The 17,796-nt window shown below is 41.2% G+C and overlaps 1 protein-coding gene across 1 annotated transcript in view; it reads left to right on the forward strand.

Annotated features, from left to right (window-relative positions):
* The first annotated feature begins 17,308 nt into the window (after positions 1-17,308).
* Positions 17,309-17,796, forward strand: part of CELF2 (CUGBP Elav-like family member 2) — a 572,845-nt gene continuing 572,357 nt past the window's right edge. The window contains exon 1 of the mRNA XM_076351732.1: positions 17,309-17,515. The gene's annotated coding sequence lies outside the window, so the exon portion shown is untranslated. The remainder of the gene's footprint in view (positions 17,516-17,796) is intronic.

Consider the following 17,796-nt stretch of genomic DNA (forward strand, 5'->3'; position numbering starts at 1 on the left):
CATTGGTAAGAAAACTGTTGCAACATGATAAGCTGTGTCAATTGTTGAAATGAGTTCAAAACAATGGACAAAGAACCCTAATTACCATCCATCATGACGCAGATGAGATACACCGCATCCTAGAAAGAGTGAAGAAAGATGGAGGACATCACTGGTGGGAAACTGCCCTCGTACGGTCAACAACAGCAACTGAAGCTTTGAATTTGATGTTACACCCAATTGTAGTCTTGTTAATCTTTGTAGTTTTGTGTTTATTGTTAACTCTTTGTTTATATATCAAATTATGGCACTTATCTTAACATATAATAGCTGTGAGTGAACATGTTGATGTTAAAGAATCAGCAAATCTGATATATGAGCTTATATACCAGCCTACTGAAAAGGTGATGTCTTTACTGCCCTGTATTTATGGCACAGAGGCAAGAGGTGACCATACCACCACTCTGTGAAGTAAAGTGGATTGACTGTAGTCACAGGGTGGAGAGCATGATGGATGCACTACTCCTGTTTGAACTAACTGACCTTTGGTCCAGGCAGACGCTTAGCAAGTTGGCCTAATCACAGTTAATCCTATTGTGTGAGGCTATCAGTGAGAACACTGCACCAAACCTAAAAAAAAGGTTTGGCTGGAGACTGGTCTGATAAGCGGCGGAAACTACATTAACACAACAGAAAATCTGACTACAAATCAACCATTTTACGCTATAAATATCTGTAGCCATCAGGGTCCATTGAGCTCTCCCGCCATAGCAGCTGGCTGCGCAACGATCTCCCCTTGAGTAGGGATGCCTCTCAAGGTTACCCCTCGAGGCTGAGAGATCCCTTAACTGACACCAGACATCGATGGGTTGGTAAGTGACATTTTTTGCATGCACGTAACATTTAAGATACGTATAGTAAGCTTAAGCGATAATCTTTGTATCACATACTAACTTTAAGTGTAGTAAATAGTAGAGTATTGACCGCCAATCCCTCTGTACTTATTAAATATTTTACATACATAAATTTTCTGATTAAAACTCAATAAACTAACTACTAGATCAGATCTGTCTGAGTGATCTCTGACTCTTTTCCTGTGACACCTTTTGACCAATACCAAGCTCTGGCATTGGGGCGGAAAAAGAGGACACATGACCATTTTTGCCAGCACCATCCAAGCTACTCTTACCACAAGTGCTGCAGGTCCATTTATTGCTTCTTGCTACATGGTGAAGAACTTGTTCTTAAAATATTATGTTGCATTTGTCTTCAGCTTCCTTAAGCTTTCAAAAGAGACTGTTAGTTATATACCCAGAAATAGGGCAAAAAAAAGTGGGTGTTTACAAGATAGTAGTTTATAAATGGAAAAATGTACAAATGTTTTAACTTAGTTTAGGAAATAGGTAAAATAATAAATAGGTAAACAGGTGTATTAGTGACAGATTGCCCAGAGTAGCCCTTATTTTAATAAATTCAACTTTAAGCAAACCACTCACTGTTATTACTTAAGGAGATTCTGCTTGTACATTTCACTACCTTTTTTTTAGTGAATATTTGTAAAATTATATGTAAAATAGGGATTCTATGTTTTTCACAGACCAATCAATGCTATTGTTAGTTAACATTGCGGGGGGGGGGGGGGGGGGGGGGGTTGGAGTTGGTTTCTTTTTCCCTTGGTACAAAGACTCTACGGTATCAGTGTAAGGTTTGGCTTGACTTCATTTTGGATGACAATCTCGAAAAGGAGCAATCCAAGACAGGCATACCCTAGAAGCCTTTGACTCAGAGTTCACTTGCAACCAGGGAGACTGCAAGAGTGCCTAGTACAAGAGATGCACTAGGGAAATTCCTCCTGGCTTTCTCCTTTGAGAAAGGGGAGAGGTGGGATTTAGGATGCAAGTCTGTTCCCAGCAGGAGGAAAGATATGCATCATTATGTATCACATACAGTATTTCTGACACATATAAGAAAACATTTCCTTTTTTGAGGAGGAGAACCATTGCTCCCCTCACTAACAGAGGCCGTGAATAGTGAACTTGCTTTCTATTCGGCTAGCCCCTCAGAAGACAGCAACTCAGCACTCATGGCCTTGGGTCACCTAGAAGCCTCCCAAGGCTCCTTTAGCAGCAAGGACAGTTTCCTCAACTATCCAGGATGACTCTGAAGCTAGCAACCATGGAGACACAAGTTTGGGCTATCAGGGCACTGAACATTAAGCTCCAGGTAGCTTAATGGGCAGCTGCCTCACATCTCCATCAAGTCAAGCCAGGGAGCACTGGTGTACCTGCATGTGGCAGGCGAAGAAGCCTCTCCTACCACAGCCTCTACAGTCATGTAGAAACTCTACCCTATTTCTTTAGTCTGTACAGCTACCAGATATACATCCCAACATGACAATTTTTAGCATATTAAAAATCGATCTGGACTATTAGCCAAGCAGTCAGTAAAGCAGGGATGTTTCTAGGTAGATTAACTGCTTTCTCCATCTCTGCCAAAGCCACCTGCACTCTGACTTTTTCTAAATAGCAAGGCTGGACTGAAATTGCTGCTACAGTGATTCTTAACTAGTAGTCCTGCAAAGGAACCAGTGAGATAACATCAATTAGACAGTGGTTTTAGCATATAATATCACCTTTCCACTAAAGCTGTTCCTGAGAGAGTCAGCAGCAAGGTCCAGCTGGTCTAGTATTATGGGGAGCATGAAGAGAAATTCTCAGCAGGAGGCTAATGCTATGCTCTATTAACCCTCCCTTGTTCCCAACTAGATCCGCCAAAATTGTCTTTTAGATCAAAGCTCTGCTTTGAGAAGGCAACTTCTTGTTCCACACAGACTTAAACATCTCAAAAGGTTAAGCTAGATTAGGTTGTGGTAAAGACTGAGGCTAGCCTAGGGGTTTATCACCCTCTCCATTCCAGAAACCTGACCATTTCAGCCCAAGATAATACAGACGGCTTTGTACTGTTTCTGAAGTATGTTTCTACATGGGACAAGAAGACATGGATTAAAAGGATCCCTAAACCATTTCATATTGCTGCAGTATCCTGACAGTGCAATATAGAGGTGTGCTGAGAAGAAAGACATCTCTGGAAGGCTGGAAGGTAACCTTCAGCAGCAGCCACAAGCCTCCGGAACATGCTGGTCTGATCTAGATCTGATCCACCTTGCCTGGCATTTGTCTCTGGCATAAGGGAAAAGTATGTACACCCTTGGTCCTGATGCATGGCATCTCCACACTTCTGAAAGTGGAAGTGTTGGGAGTCCCGCTAATTTTGGGGGATACACAGATCCACAGGGGCACAGGAACACTATGCAGACTTTTAGGAAATGTTGGGAATTCATAGCAGATCCAAGCAGTAACTCTCTCAAGTATGTGATCTTCAAAATTGCCTGAAAGGATACATTATGGTGCACCATAAGTCAGGTACTCCCTACACGCCTCACTCATTCTTCTGTCAGGGCAATCAAGACATTGCCGTGTGCAGCCGAAGGGCGGTATAACATGGACCATTGGGAATTTACTTACTCTGCCTCCTGGAGGAAGGCCCAGATCCTCAAGAAGCATTTGGCAACTCCCTTCTAATTTAAGTTCTTCCAAAGATGGAGGTCCAGGCACTCCCAGAACTCATTCTACAACAGAAAAATGCAAATGAGCCTTCAACTAAGGGAAAACACCAGCTTTCCATATTGTAATCTACTAAAATTTTATTTACAGATATTGTAAATAAGCAGGAGCATAACATATTTCAGAACGATTTGATAAGAACTTAGATAATGTTCTTTTTCCAGCCAGAAAGAGGATTACTGCTTAAATTTTTTTTAAACAGCCAAAGCAATAGACATGCTAGTGAGCCATGCAAAGGGAAAGTTTACTGACTCTTTCATCAGGGTTTGGGGGGTTTTAGTTTTACTTACCATTGTTTAAAATAGATATTCTAAGGTTGAAGAGACATCTTTTTATTGTCACTCGCATTGAAAGCTGTCTAGAGGATTCTAAATGATGGGTAATGAAAAACAAAGTTGAAAGTTGCTGGGAGGTATCTAGCAGGTACTGCAGGAGTCAGGCCAGGCCTTAATGTCTTCATTTTGGTCCAGGGGAAAAGAGTAAACAGAATATTAATGAAAGTTGCAGATGGTATTAAAATCAGTAAAGGTTATCAACCCCAGTGAAATAATGCAAGAGGACCTGAATAGGTTAGGAATGTGGCTTAAAGCAAAATTATGTTTAGCCTGGAAAATTGCAAGCTAATCCCACTAGAGAAAAAATAATTAATGTTGAGTAGCAAAGGGAGGAAGTTAAAAAGAGCCTGAAATGCAGGGTTATTGAAAGCGATCTGGGGTGAAAGAAAACTTAAAGTTAGAGATAAATCTGCAGTGTGAAGCAGAAAGAAAAAATATTGTTGAGTTAAAGACTTAGGCAAAATTCACATGTGTCATAAAACAAGATGAAACATTGTAGCTTTGTGCGTGGCAATATCTGGCAGAACATCTCTAAATGAAAGCATCGCAGTACTGGAGGGCAAAGTACAAGGAATGAAGACATTTTTTTCTTCCCTTCAGGGATACTTGTTTTCTAAGGACACAATAAAGAAGTTCTTGAATAAGTCATGTAAAAGTGGGCTTGAATAAGTGATGTGAAAGTGAGCATGTCCCTCCAGAAATAAATATTTTCCTCTTCTACTAATACTTTCATTGCAGTTGGACAAAGAGAATGAGATTAATTTAAAGAGATCAAAATCAAGATATAGTGGCCAGTGTAGCAGCCACACGTAGAGAAGACATAAGTTTTAGCACTTCAGGCATCTGAAGGAAGGAGTAGGCAATTTTAGAGCCGTGCAGCAATAAACTTTGGTAAAATTGGAAAGTAAACTAGATAGCACAGAAGATCTTCCACACTTGCAACTTGTGCTACTTCCTACTGACTTAAGCTTTCCCGTCAGATAAAACTTGATTTCTAGGAAAGCATGTTTCAAACTCATCTGGTCTTCTGAAGGGGATTGCTTCAGTGTTTTCATGTAGGATAGGAATTTCTTTTTTTTTGGTCAGGTCACATTAGTCTAATTAATATGATAGATCACTAGATATTACTGAAGATCAGCCCTAGTACTTAGTTATTTACTGCTTCATCTAGACAGCTTTGGAAATAAAACAGTAGTAGTGCGTTCCAAGGGAATGTGCTCTGTGTTCACAGATCTGTCCTTTTTCCTGTCCCTGACTTTCTTTGTCTCTGTAGGGAAGTTATTTAATATCTTTTAGACTTTCCTTACATATTGATAACATGGAGGTGGTAGTACACATTTTCAAAAACTGCTGTCAATGTATGGAATTTTCTGTATGAGAGAGATTTTATACCATGAAATATTTATATATATATATATACACACACACTGATACTGCATTCTAATTAACTATATTATTTTGTTCGGTTAAACTACTGACATTTGTTTCCAAAAGCTCTTAATTCTGAATTGATAGATTTTTTAATTAAATATTTTATAGTCCAGAAGACTTTCCTCAGTAAATAGCAATTTTCAGATTGATCAAATTTTAAGCCTAATTTATGTGTTGGGTTTTTTTTTTTTCCCCTCTGACAAATCCAGTTTCCATCATTTCAGTGAGAGGTTCCTATTTTATGTACAATACTTAAGAATGATTAATGAGTTTCATTGTTAAGGCCAAAACTTTAATAAAATCTATCCTAAGTGCTGTAATAACTAATAACTAGTTCCATTAAATTATCTAAAATCAATTGAATTGAAACAAATATTAGTTAAAAAAAAATCACTTGCTGCCTCATTACTTATGCTAGATGCAACATACAAATTCCTAATTTTGCCCAGGCAACATAAACAATTTGCTACAGAGCAGTAGTGCAGTTATACCTGGAAATGTCTGTGCTTAAGGTCATTGCTTTTTCTGCTTCATGGCAAATGGTCATTTAATGTCTTATAAAAGGAGTAGGGATTTCTGATGATACAGGCGTGAGGCAGACCGATTGCTGTTTCTCACACTTGTCCTCAGGAAAACCCAGTTCTGTTCCTGCCTCATTAGACAACGAAGGGATGTGGGAAGGGAGTTAGGCTGAAATCTTGTGAGGATTAAAAAGAAGGGTTGTTCAGACAGGCAGTAGGGTTTTGGCACATATTTTGATCCCTGTGTATCTCTCGAGCTCTGTACAAGAGACCATCGCAACGCCATTGCAAGACAATTCTTCCACTGAGCGATGCAAGTGGGAAACGTGCCTGCGGCATACGATACGACACGACAGCAAAGCAGAGATGCACTGCAGCCTGTAAAGTGACAGCTAGGGTGCACTGATACATAAGTGCCTGACAACTGCTCTGATTTATTGCAGTAGCTGTTATGGCTCTCTGTGAAGCCTAAAATAATCTATGAGCGTTTCACATTTTAATAGTATTCATGTTGAGGGCCTCTGTGTGACTGCAGCTATATGATAACATATGCCCCAATCGGATCTGCCCTTTGTGTACAAGATGACACAATTTGTGCATAGTTAGCCATGAGGGAGACAGAGATTACCCATTTCCAGTGCAGGCAATGCCGGGTCTTCCAGCCTCTCGTATGCACCAAACAGACGAATATTTTCCTTTTTAAGAGCATTTACACCCTCAGAGCTCAACAGATGGGATGTTCTTGCCCTTCAAGGCAAAGTTGTGCTGTCAGAAGAGACACACAGAGGAGTAAGTAAGTAGCAGACACAGAAACTAGTTAAGAGTTTAATGGGATTTGGCTGATTATTATGTTTTCTTTCATTATTATTAACTCATATTTTCAGTAACACCAAGGACCTCAAGCAAGGGACACCATTGGGAGTCTGTACAGTTCCTAGCAAAGAAAAATGCTGTCCAAGAATATTACTGTTTATAGAAGCTGAGCCCTTCAAAAAGTTAGGAAAAACTACAGTTAAGATCACTAGCAACATTCATTCCCTCCTCCAAAGCCCATGTTGTACAATGCTACATAATCATGTGTTCTTCATTACACAATTTCTCTTTACCCATCCAGCCGACTTCCAACAGCGCATCTCCAGTCTCCATGTGTGAACCAATCCCTCTGACTGCCTGCTCCTACCTTACTTCCAGGCAAGATGTCATGCATAACCAACCTATTCTCCTCTCCAGCAGCATCTAACTTTTAGTTCTCTTTTTCCAGGCATTTCCAGTCTCCTTTCTTTCTCTGTCCTCCCGAATACATGTCCAGATTTGCTCTCCTAACAACCTTGCCTCCAGTCCACTCTTGCTTCTCTTGTCTTTGGTTTCAGAGCATTGCTACCAACAGTTCAAGTGCTCAGAGCTTACTGTAATGGCCATATCTACACTAGTAAATGAAGTTGGTTACAGCCTTGAGAGCAAGTGGCACTGCACAAATCCATATGCCTAAGCCTTCCTCCCTGAACTTTCTCCCCCAAAATTAGGATGGTGTCATCCTGTCATTCAAGCCAAGTTGCACTGTCCCCTAAACCATGCAGGATATAGCTTGTCCATCCTGTGTTTTTTACGAGCTTCTCCAGAAGTGCCCTCATTTGTATAATTTTCTTTATGGATGTATTTTTTTGCTGTCCCTGACATAAATGCCACTTTATGGACAAATTTCAAGTCCCTGCTTGAATCCTGGCAGAAACACAATAGTTGCAGACCTCCTGAAAGAAAAGACCACTGCCATCTTAAGATGCTTTTCCCCCAGCCTGGCTTTCAGCAAAGACTGGGTTCATTTGGCTGAAGTTTCCCAACTATCAAAGGCAGACCCCTAGCAGAAAATGTAATCCTAAAGTGTAGTGTGATAAAAAGCCATAAGCAACTGAAAACAGGGTTATATAAAAGCAAACATCGTGCAACTTTGACAAGCGCTGCTCCTAGCCCTGCTAATAATACCTTTTTGACTGTTCTGATATTCCTTGATCCTCTTGTAAAGATTGCAAAAGATAAAGAACATTTTACAGGCAGGCTCAATAAATAGCAAATCATGTCTTTCTCTGTATATTTGCATACTTCTCACCTGATAAGTTTTAAGCTTGAAGGCAAAAAAAGTGTTGGTTCAGGAGCTGCCAACCTGCACTTTCTGGATTCATGTTGGATCCCTCCCAGATCTACGCGATAAGGTGCGAACACAGAAGTCAAATGTCAGGGTCAGTGCTGCAGGCATGGTCAGGGATGCCTTTTTGCAGAGGAGCCCACAGAGCACACTCCTATGGTACATGTCAGGATTTACTGAGCACATTTAGGGAAGCTGCCAAAGTGTTTGGAGTGCTTTGGCAGCAGAAGAAACAGCTGGTCCCATCAAAGTGATCACATTCTTGGACATTAATTTAGAGTCTGAGAGGATGGAGGGATGTTTGCCAGGGGATAAGCTTCATAATCCTAAAGGGTTAGTGACTCAGAAATTACAGGCTAGTAAAGGTGTGGTTAAAGCTGTTGCAACTGCTTTATTAACTGGTCGCTTGAACCTTGGAGAAAAGTGTATTTAGGCAACATGTAGTCTCCAAACTGACAAGTTCTTTCAATGGCAGGAGCTATAGATGGACTAACATTGTAAGGCATCAGTCTCTGAGCATTGGGAGCCATTTTATGGAGTCTTAGTAAATAACAATAAGTCAGTGTTACTGCAAGAATGAATTATTCATCAGTGTGTATTGTGAAAATACACTCGAATGTGTCTGGAAGGTTTTCTTCTGGGGAGCACATGCTGGAAGTATGTGGAGATATGTATCAGAAAAAAATAAAATACGTTTGTGATGACCTCCATTAAAATATATAAGGCCTATTGCTGTCTGATTTATTGTGGCATTTACTAAACACAAGATAAGTAGCTTCTATAAAGTTTTGGTGTTGACCTTCTCACAATGGCCATAGTAGATGTCTTTTTTATTTTTTTACCCATCCAGTCTATAGCAATGAGAAATGTCCAAGTAATTCCTGAGACAATTAATGAGTCCCTGTCTGCTCTGAGGCTGCTAAAAAGAAAATTTCATAGGGGTCAGTTATAAACACCTGAACTTGATGTTGGTAAGGAGAGTTTGGTTATCTTTTCCCCTTCTCCTATTTACACCAGCATGGAAAACATCCCCTCTCACCTCGGAGCCAAGGCTGCTATTGCAACATTACAAAATTGCTGAGTAATTTTCTTTCTCTGCTTAACTATTTCCAGTTTTAGCATCTGGAAGTTTCCATTGAGTCATCAGTTAACATCCCGTTGAATGCAACCAAACATCAAAGCAAACCCCAAAACACTTGTTATGAATAGAGTTGGCACCCTTATCTTTCACATTATTTTTCCTGTGGAAAGAGCAGGAACTTACAAACAGCATCTGTCTCTCTTTCTTGTCTTAGGGCTTTACTTTCACCCCACAAACTATTCTTTAGACACAAGCATTTGGAAGACTAACACACAAGGATGGATTAATTTATCAAAGCACTAAATTCCGTAGAGGTTTTTTTTTAAGTTAGCCCCCTTTGATTGTAAGACAGCAGGATGTACCAGGAGGACAGCAACATAGGTATAAAAAATGAATTCAACCACAGGCAAGGTAGCAGGGAGGGACTAAGATGTGTAACTGCCATTTATTAAATCACATAAGCTACAGAATTTCTTATTCCTCAATAAGAAATTTTGGTAGGCAAAACTACACATTATAAAATGATGATCTTTTAATGGAAACTGTAACAAGCTATTTTTTTCACCTCGGAAAAAAAACCACAATTAAGTGATTGTTATCCACAAGGCAATCAGAAGTTTACAACCTTACTTTTCATTTTACCAAACCATTTCTACGGGCTGGATTTTTCTGGGGGAAGGGGAAGTCTCTTGGTGTGTTTTTTTTTCAGCATAGGCTAATTAATATATATAGGTCACCACATCAGATGTAGAAATCCCCCAACAACACACTACTTCTGAAATAATGCACTGGATTCAAAGACTACACAGAACTGTATACAAAGTACTCCATTAACAGCAGGTGCTGTACAAAAAAGCTCTCTTTAAAAGAGCTTTTAATTACTATATATCTTTGTTTAGGAGCCACCTTCAACTACCTTTTCTTTGCAAGCTGCAGGGGAAAGCAATTAAATGTATGAGAAAGCCACCCTGTTGTGGTTTAACCCCAGCCAGCAACTCAGCCCCACCCAGCCATTCGCTCACTCCCCACCGGTGGGATGGGGAGAGAATCGGAAGAGTAAAAGTGAGAAAACTCGTGGGTTGAGATAAAGACAGTTTAATAGGTAAAGCAAAGCCATGCACGCAAGCAAAGCAAAACAAGGAATCCATTCACTCCTTCCCATCGGCAGGCAGGTGTTCAGCCATCTCCAGGAAAGCAGGGCTCCATCACGCGTAACGGTGACTTGGGAAGACAAACGCCATCACTCCGAACGTTCCCCCTTTCCTTCTTCTTCCCCCAGCTTTATATGCTGACCATGATGCCATATGATGTGGAACATCCCTTTGGTCAGTTGGGGTCAGCTGTCCCGGCTGTGTCCACTCCCAGCTTCTTGTGCACCCCCAGCCTGCTCCTGGTGGGGTGGGGTGAGAAGCAGACAAGGCCTTGACTGTGTGTAAGCACTGCTCAGCAGTAATGAAAACATCCCTGTGTTACCAACACTGTTTCCAGCACAAATCCAAAACATAGCCCCAATACCAGCTACTGTGAAGAAAATTAACTCTATCCCAGCCAAAACCAGCACGTTCTCCACCCCTTATTCCATACCATTTACGTCATGCTCAGGTCCCACACTATCCAATACATCCTCATTAACCACCACCACCATTCCCATCCATTTGTTATAATACGCAGATATCATTCCCTTAGTCTATGGGCCACCCTTGCAAAATGTCTGTAAAATGTCCATAAATGTCCACAAATGTCCATTGAGTTCATTTAGTCCATGACACTGGGCTCCATCTGTTATGGTGGTCACTCCGGATAGGAGAGGTGGTGTCTTGCGTGGAGTTACTGGGCACCAAAGCCAGCTCAGGTCGGGTCACTGCTGCACTTGCACTGCTTCTTGTAAGGCTTGTCCTCCATTGGTTCAGGTGGTTCCTGCTATAGTAATTCCTATAACATGCAACTCAAATCATGGGTTACAACAATTTAAAGGTATTTCCATTACAATCTCCACCCCAGTCCCTTTGGACCAGACCATCGGGTTTAACATTGTAATGAACTCCTCCCCTTGCCCCTGCTCCGGCTTGGACTTATCCACAGACTGCAGTCCCTTAGGGTCCCTTAGGGATGTACCTGCTCCAAGTGGAGCCTTATCTATGAGCCACAGTCTCTCCAGGGGTACACCTGCTGCGGCATAGACTTATCCACAGCCACAGTCACTTTGAGGTGCACTTGTTCCAGCGTGGTCTTCTCTATGGGCCACAATGCCTTCAGAGATATACCTGCTCCAGCGTGGCCTTACCCACAGCCACAGTCCCTTCAGAAGTAAACCTGCTCCAACGTGGCCTTACCCATGGCTGCAGTCCTTCCAGGGGAGTATCTGCTCTGTCATGGGCTTATCCTGGCCACACACCTTGAGGTGCTCCAGCATGACCTCATGCACAGCCACTGATGCTTTAAGGTGTACCTTCTCCCGCATGGACTTATCCATGGGCCACAATCCCTTCAGAGGTACACCTGCTGCAGTACAGACATAATCATGGCCACAGACACTTCGAGATGTACATGCTCTGGCATGGGCTTATCCACGGGCACAGATGCTTCGGGGTGTCCTGCTCCCACGTGGACTCATCCACAGGTCACAGTTCACACTGGAGTTCCAGCCTGTCCAGTACAGCAGCACAGAAACAGCAGCGATGCCCTGGCCATCTGCCAGCGCAGGCGCATCGCCATTGCTGTTATCAAAATGTCCCCAGGCACAGCAGAGTCAGATGATAAGCAGTACAGCAGTACAGCGAGCAGTGAAAGCAAGAAGCAGCCACTAACGAGCACTAGGCTCTAATATGCAGTAAGGCAAGCAAGCCCCATGGCAAGCACAGGAGCCTGCTGATTAATACCTAAACAGCAATAACAGCAATAAATTCAATCCAGCACATTCCAATCAAACCTGTCGTTATCTCGAACCCTTCAAGCCCCACATTGGGCACTAAAAAGGACTGCGTTTCCACCCCTGGGGCAGTAGATTCCAGCTGTACTGGATAGCGCTCCATGTAAAAGCAAACTGTGGCCTGCACTCTGCTGCCAGAAGGATCGAGAAAAACGCATTGGTGATATCAATTCTTGCATACCATTTGGTGGCCTTTGACTCCAGTTCATATTGGAGTTCTGGCATGTCTGGTACAGCAGCACTCAGCGGTGGTGTGACTTCGTTCAGGCCACGATAGTCTACTGTTAGCCTCCACTCTCCATTAGATTTTTGCACTGGCCATATGGAACTATTAAAGGGTAAATTTCCTCCCCCTGGTCACACAGGAAGAACCACGGTCTTGCATGTGGTGTGCACCACCGGTACCCTTTCTCTTGAATAGAAGAAAGCTGACTCTTAATAGTGGAGGCCTTGGTTGGAGTGCATGAGGAAGACCTACCCTTCTCGACTTGCTCGGACATTTTTTGGGTCAGTCTGTCCACAGCCAAGACACAGGCCCACATGGAAGAAGCGAGATTATCTTTGTATTCTCAGAGTTGTCTGGCCAGTTCATCTATAGTTGGTGCCTCCGTGTCTGTCCAGCTCATTATCACCAGGGTGTGGGTGTATGACGTCGGTCCATTTCATACAAACTTTCACCACATGGACTGCGTGCACGGGATTTCATCCGGGTCTTTGCATGCCTGGTTGTCATCCAGGTTGTTATAGATCACCTCCAACATGGCTAATTCCCTCAGATACTGGATACCTTCTTCAATGTTGGTCCATTTGCTTCAGGAATTGGCAAGTTCTTCCTTGAAGGGATACCTGTCCTTCACACTTGACAGGAGTCGCTGCCAAAGATTGAGGACTCCTGCTTTTTTTCCAATCCCTTTGTCAATGGCCTTACCCTTAGCAAGGGATCCTAGCTGCCGGGCTTCCTTTCCCTCTAATTCCTGACTACTAGCCCCAATATCCCAGCATCAAAGTAACCAGCTGAGAATTAGCTCACCTGGTTGACGGCTAAAATCTTTTCACATATCTCGCAGCTCACTTAGGGATAGGATCGGGTGGTTTCTGTCTCATTTATGATTTCAGTCTCTTCCTCTTCTTGTTCTTGTGACTACTCTGCTGCAGAACAGACTGCCTCTTCTGATTCTTTCTCCTGCTCTCTCTTAGGAGAAGCTTCTTCATCCCTTACTAAACGAGCTGACTTCTGCTTCCATTGTTTCTTTTTAGTTATATGGGCGACTGATACAGTGTCTGGTTTAGCCATAGTGTCTGTTGGTATGTTTTCCCTTTCTTCTCCCTGAGGGTGCTGTATAAGATCAAGCAGTGTTTGGTAGATGCTGGCCAGGGCCCAGCACAGCGCGGTAAGTTGTCACTCTTTGGAATAGCCACAGCATTTTTTTTTTCAAGCATTCTATCACTTCATCAGGATCCTGTAGTTGTTTGGGAGTGAAGTTCCAGACCATTGGAGGTGAGAAGTTCTCTAGATACCTGGCCATATTCTCCCACATGCCATGCCACCCATGACCATACTCTCACAGAGCCTGGGTCATATTCCTGAATTGCTTGTTAACCTTAGACAAAACTGAAGCAATATTCCTAAGAAATACCAATAGAAGTATTTTAACTACCCAAGGATGTTCGAGATGATACTGAACTAAAACATCCCTGAACTATCAACACTGTTTTCAGCACAAATCCAAAACGTAGCCCATACTAGCTACTATGAAGAATATTAACTCTATCCCAGCCAAAACCAACCCCAATTTAAAGGTGCAGGAGGAAGCAGTTAGCATAACAGAAGTCTTAGCTTGTGCACAAAGAAATATGTTACATGAAGTCACTGGAGGCTGGGTATTACTTTGACATAATTAATACATGTCGTAAATCTTAAGATGTGTGACTACTGAAAGTTGAAAGTCATAGCTGGCTGTTTGGCCCATGTTTATTCCCAAGTCTCCCCATAACAACAGAGTTGGCTGTTTACACAAAATTACATTTATATCTCTCAGCTGTATAATTCACACCTTCTCTAAATTCCCTTTATATAGGCGAAGGGTCTCAATATAGCTGAGTGAGCCCCTTTGCTTCTAAGGGGCAGGAAGGCACAGGGCTTTATTTATTTGAAGTAAGGCTATTTAGAAAGATCTGGCTACAAAGAAAGACTTCACAAGAGGAGGAAAGGGATCTTTCTGGTCTTGTTCGGTATTTGCCAAGTTTACAAGTCTTGATTTTAATACTGGGACTAATCTCATACTAGGTGAAAACCTTTTCCCATCACAGTATAGCAGAGTCTATTTAGACGAAGTGCAAAAAGGGATTTTGAAGGTTTGGTGCGTCAGGTTTTTTTTTAAAAAAATGAATGGAAATTTACAGAATGGTTTCAGTGGTTTTAGGAGCTAGTCCTTGATGGTCAATGACATGAAAACTTGTGAAAAGAACACAAAACAGTCAATATGAATGCCACTGAAGTTAAAAGCAGAAATGTTCCTGACTAAAACAAGACCAGAAAATGCTTCACTCGATGGTGTTTTGTAAAGGATACAAAGGTTAATTAGATACTTTCTGTCGCATTATATAGTAGGAAACCTCCATTAATTACTGCTCCTTTAATTTAACTGATTCATTAAGAACTGACTATAGAACCACAAAAAAGTATTATCTTTCCCATAGTACCTAACTTACTTCTACAGTCCAAAGCCTATGACCATTAATCAAAATTAGATTTTAACAGAGACACTGAATGGTTAATAGTAACATACAGCATCACTAAAACCCTAAAATGAATGAAGCTTCCACTCACTTCAGTCAGACCCTGCTCTTCTAAACACCTCAATGTTTGTTCTTGTTTTTTCTAGTGTCCTACATTACAGGAGAAAAGGTTGGTATTAACAGCTTACGTTACCACTATTTTTGTTTCAAGTTAATAGCACAAGTAAGGTGTTTTTATAAATGTTTGATTTTATGAGCTTTTGTGCATTTTCTCAACCAATTAGTCAAATTGCCTTCTTGACTGTATCTCCTTGCTAAATCTAGCTTTTTTAGTTTTTGTTAGTTAGTGCACTACTGTATTCCATTAAAGGCAAAGTTCAATTATTTGTCTTTTGAAGGTCTGAGTGCCTTGCTTAAAATGCCAAGTGCATTAAAAACAGGCCACCCCTGACTTTTGCAAGGAGATCTAGAAGGATAATAAGTTAGTTGGATTTAACAGAATTTTGAAATTGAGCATGTGTTTGTATGTGTGCATGAAGATACCAAAATAAGGATTAAATGCTGCCAAATCATCAAGAACACTTTTTTTTTTTTACCATTTACCTTTTTTTCTTAACAAGGAGTGAAAAGAAGGAAAGTCTTGCAGTTAAAACAAAGGACAGGGAGCCAGGAGACACTGAACTTGGATGAAAACATATACTAAAACATTTCACTAGCATAAAAATAGGGCTTTAAAGCCACACAAGTGTAAACGAGAGCAAATTCTAGTGGAAAAATGCTGCATTTTTGCTGTAACTACTTGAGGAATCTACTGTTGCACCTCTTCCGAATTATGTTCACTGTCCTTGTATTTCCATTTTGAAGACAACTCTCTATGCTGTCTTTTCCCTCTATACTGAGACTGAACCCACAGGGGATAGCAAAAATTCTTGTAGACAGCATGAGTCTGCTAAGAGATCTTCCTGAACTTTGCAAAGGGATGGTTCTCGCCCATGCCAGTTTAAACCTTATATCTGGAATGTGGGAGATTTCTACCATCTCTAGAGACGGCTTCACGAGGTCACCTGTTAAAAGGGTCTGGAGGCTCTAAAAGAGGAGAAAAGCAACTTAAAAGTTTACTGTGGTACCCATTTAACATGGCTGTCTGTTGATGAACAGGAGCCTTACGAGGACTGTAGGGCAGACCCTACACCTTGAGCCCTGTTGTGCAGCTCCTGGTGGTAGGGGTCACCCTACCAGATCTACTTCGATGAGTAAAAGCTGCAGAAGGGATGCAGGCATAGGGGCAATTAGTTTCTGCAGAGTTTTTAAAAATCTATTTAGAAGCCAATTGTCTATGGCAGGCATGTTCAGCACGCGCGTGTCTCTTCCTGTGTAAATGGTAAACTTCGAGTAAAACGGAGATTAATTTAATTACGTTTAAACATTTCAGCTTTTTATTTTATGGTTACACACATAAGTAGAGCAATAACTGAATACAAATGTTGCGTATTTACTGTGGCATGATCCAAGCAATTACTACTAAAGTATTAAGGAAAAGCATCATTTCACTTTTTTAATTTTATTTTATAATTAGGTGGAAACCATATTTTGGTGAATATATTTATAGTTAGAAGTTATAGATTATGCTTCTTTTTGTTTCGGAAGGACGATTTTAGCCCTGTTGCTAAAAGCCCATTAGCAACAATTAAAATAGCTCTGAAAAGGCACCTATAGCTTTTGTACTTGTTTTTCTTGTTAGTTTTCATCAAATATTTCACACTCATATGATGTATGCAGTCTGCTAATAGTCACTAGCACAGACTTTCAAAAACGGTTTTAAACATCTAGTTAAAAACATAGCTTTTTATGTCCTGTGATTGTTAGCTCGTCCTTTTTACATGAGTTGTGCCAGTTGTTCGTTATCCCTCTGACTTCTGTTACTTTTTGCTCTCAAAAATGATTTGAAAAAGTTTAGAAGGAAAACTTAAAAGCAGAGCAAAAACAGTACTGGCAACTTTTTTGAGTGCCAGAGTTTTAACTGCTTTCTGTTTAAACGCTTTCCTGACTTTCCATTCAAACAAACATTTTTGTACACAGTATTACAGGAAGGGCTGAATGCATGCCTGCAAAGTGCAACACGGCAAACGTCTGTGTATGTTCTACATACACCACACTGTTAAAATCAATCTGTTCAGGTTAGTTTCCATTCTGAGCAGAGCTCAGAAAGAGAACCACCAGTTTCTGTCACGTGCTGCATCGTATCAATTAAAAATAAATTAAATTTCATGCAAAGAACCCAACTTAAAAATCCCAGCAAACAACAACAGAACCTTTCCACTAATGATTTTCAGACATCAGAAGTGGAGAGAGACTCAGACAGCAGACAGCATGGTCCCAGCATGCTTTTTGCCTTTTTTTTTGTTTGCACAGTAGCTGTCAGTTGCAGCCCTGCAGGTAGTAGAACCCAGTGGGAAGAGGGGCGGGACAGAGCGATGCTGCCTGAACTGACAGCAAATTTAAATTACTGAGCTTTCTTTTTCTTTTTTTTTTCTTTCCGTGTGTGCCTTTTCTTTTTTTTTTTTTTTTTGGTATTTTTCTACTCTGCGACAAACTGAAAAGATTCTAGCACACGCTAATTTAACAACCCTGCTTCGTCGTCGTCTTTTTTTTTTTCCCCCTTCTGCTTCCAGGATAATTAAAAGAGAAACCTGTAAAGGCAACGTTCCTTCAAGCAAGTTGGTGCTGCAACGTGCTGGTAAGATGAATTTCATTTCTTTTTTTCCCTTCCCCATCTTTTCTTTCCCTTTTTTGGAGCTGAAAGCTTTTGTATATCTAACGCAGTCATAAGTGTGGTTCCCCTGCTGTGGAAGGTTAGGATGTAATGAAAAGGTGTAACTGCTTGATATGTGACCTTCTCCTATTACTTAAAATGGATAATAACAGCTTTCGTGTCTGTCCTCATGATTCTTTTCTCTCTGTGAATTGACTATTTGCTCAACAGAAGCGGTGCTGTGATTGTCACACTATGACAATGAG

This window comes from Aptenodytes patagonicus, chromosome 1 (assembly GCF_965638725.1).
Source record: "Aptenodytes patagonicus chromosome 1, bAptPat1.pri.cur, whole genome shotgun sequence".
Taxonomy (NCBI): domain Eukaryota; kingdom Metazoa; phylum Chordata; class Aves; order Sphenisciformes; family Spheniscidae; genus Aptenodytes; species Aptenodytes patagonicus.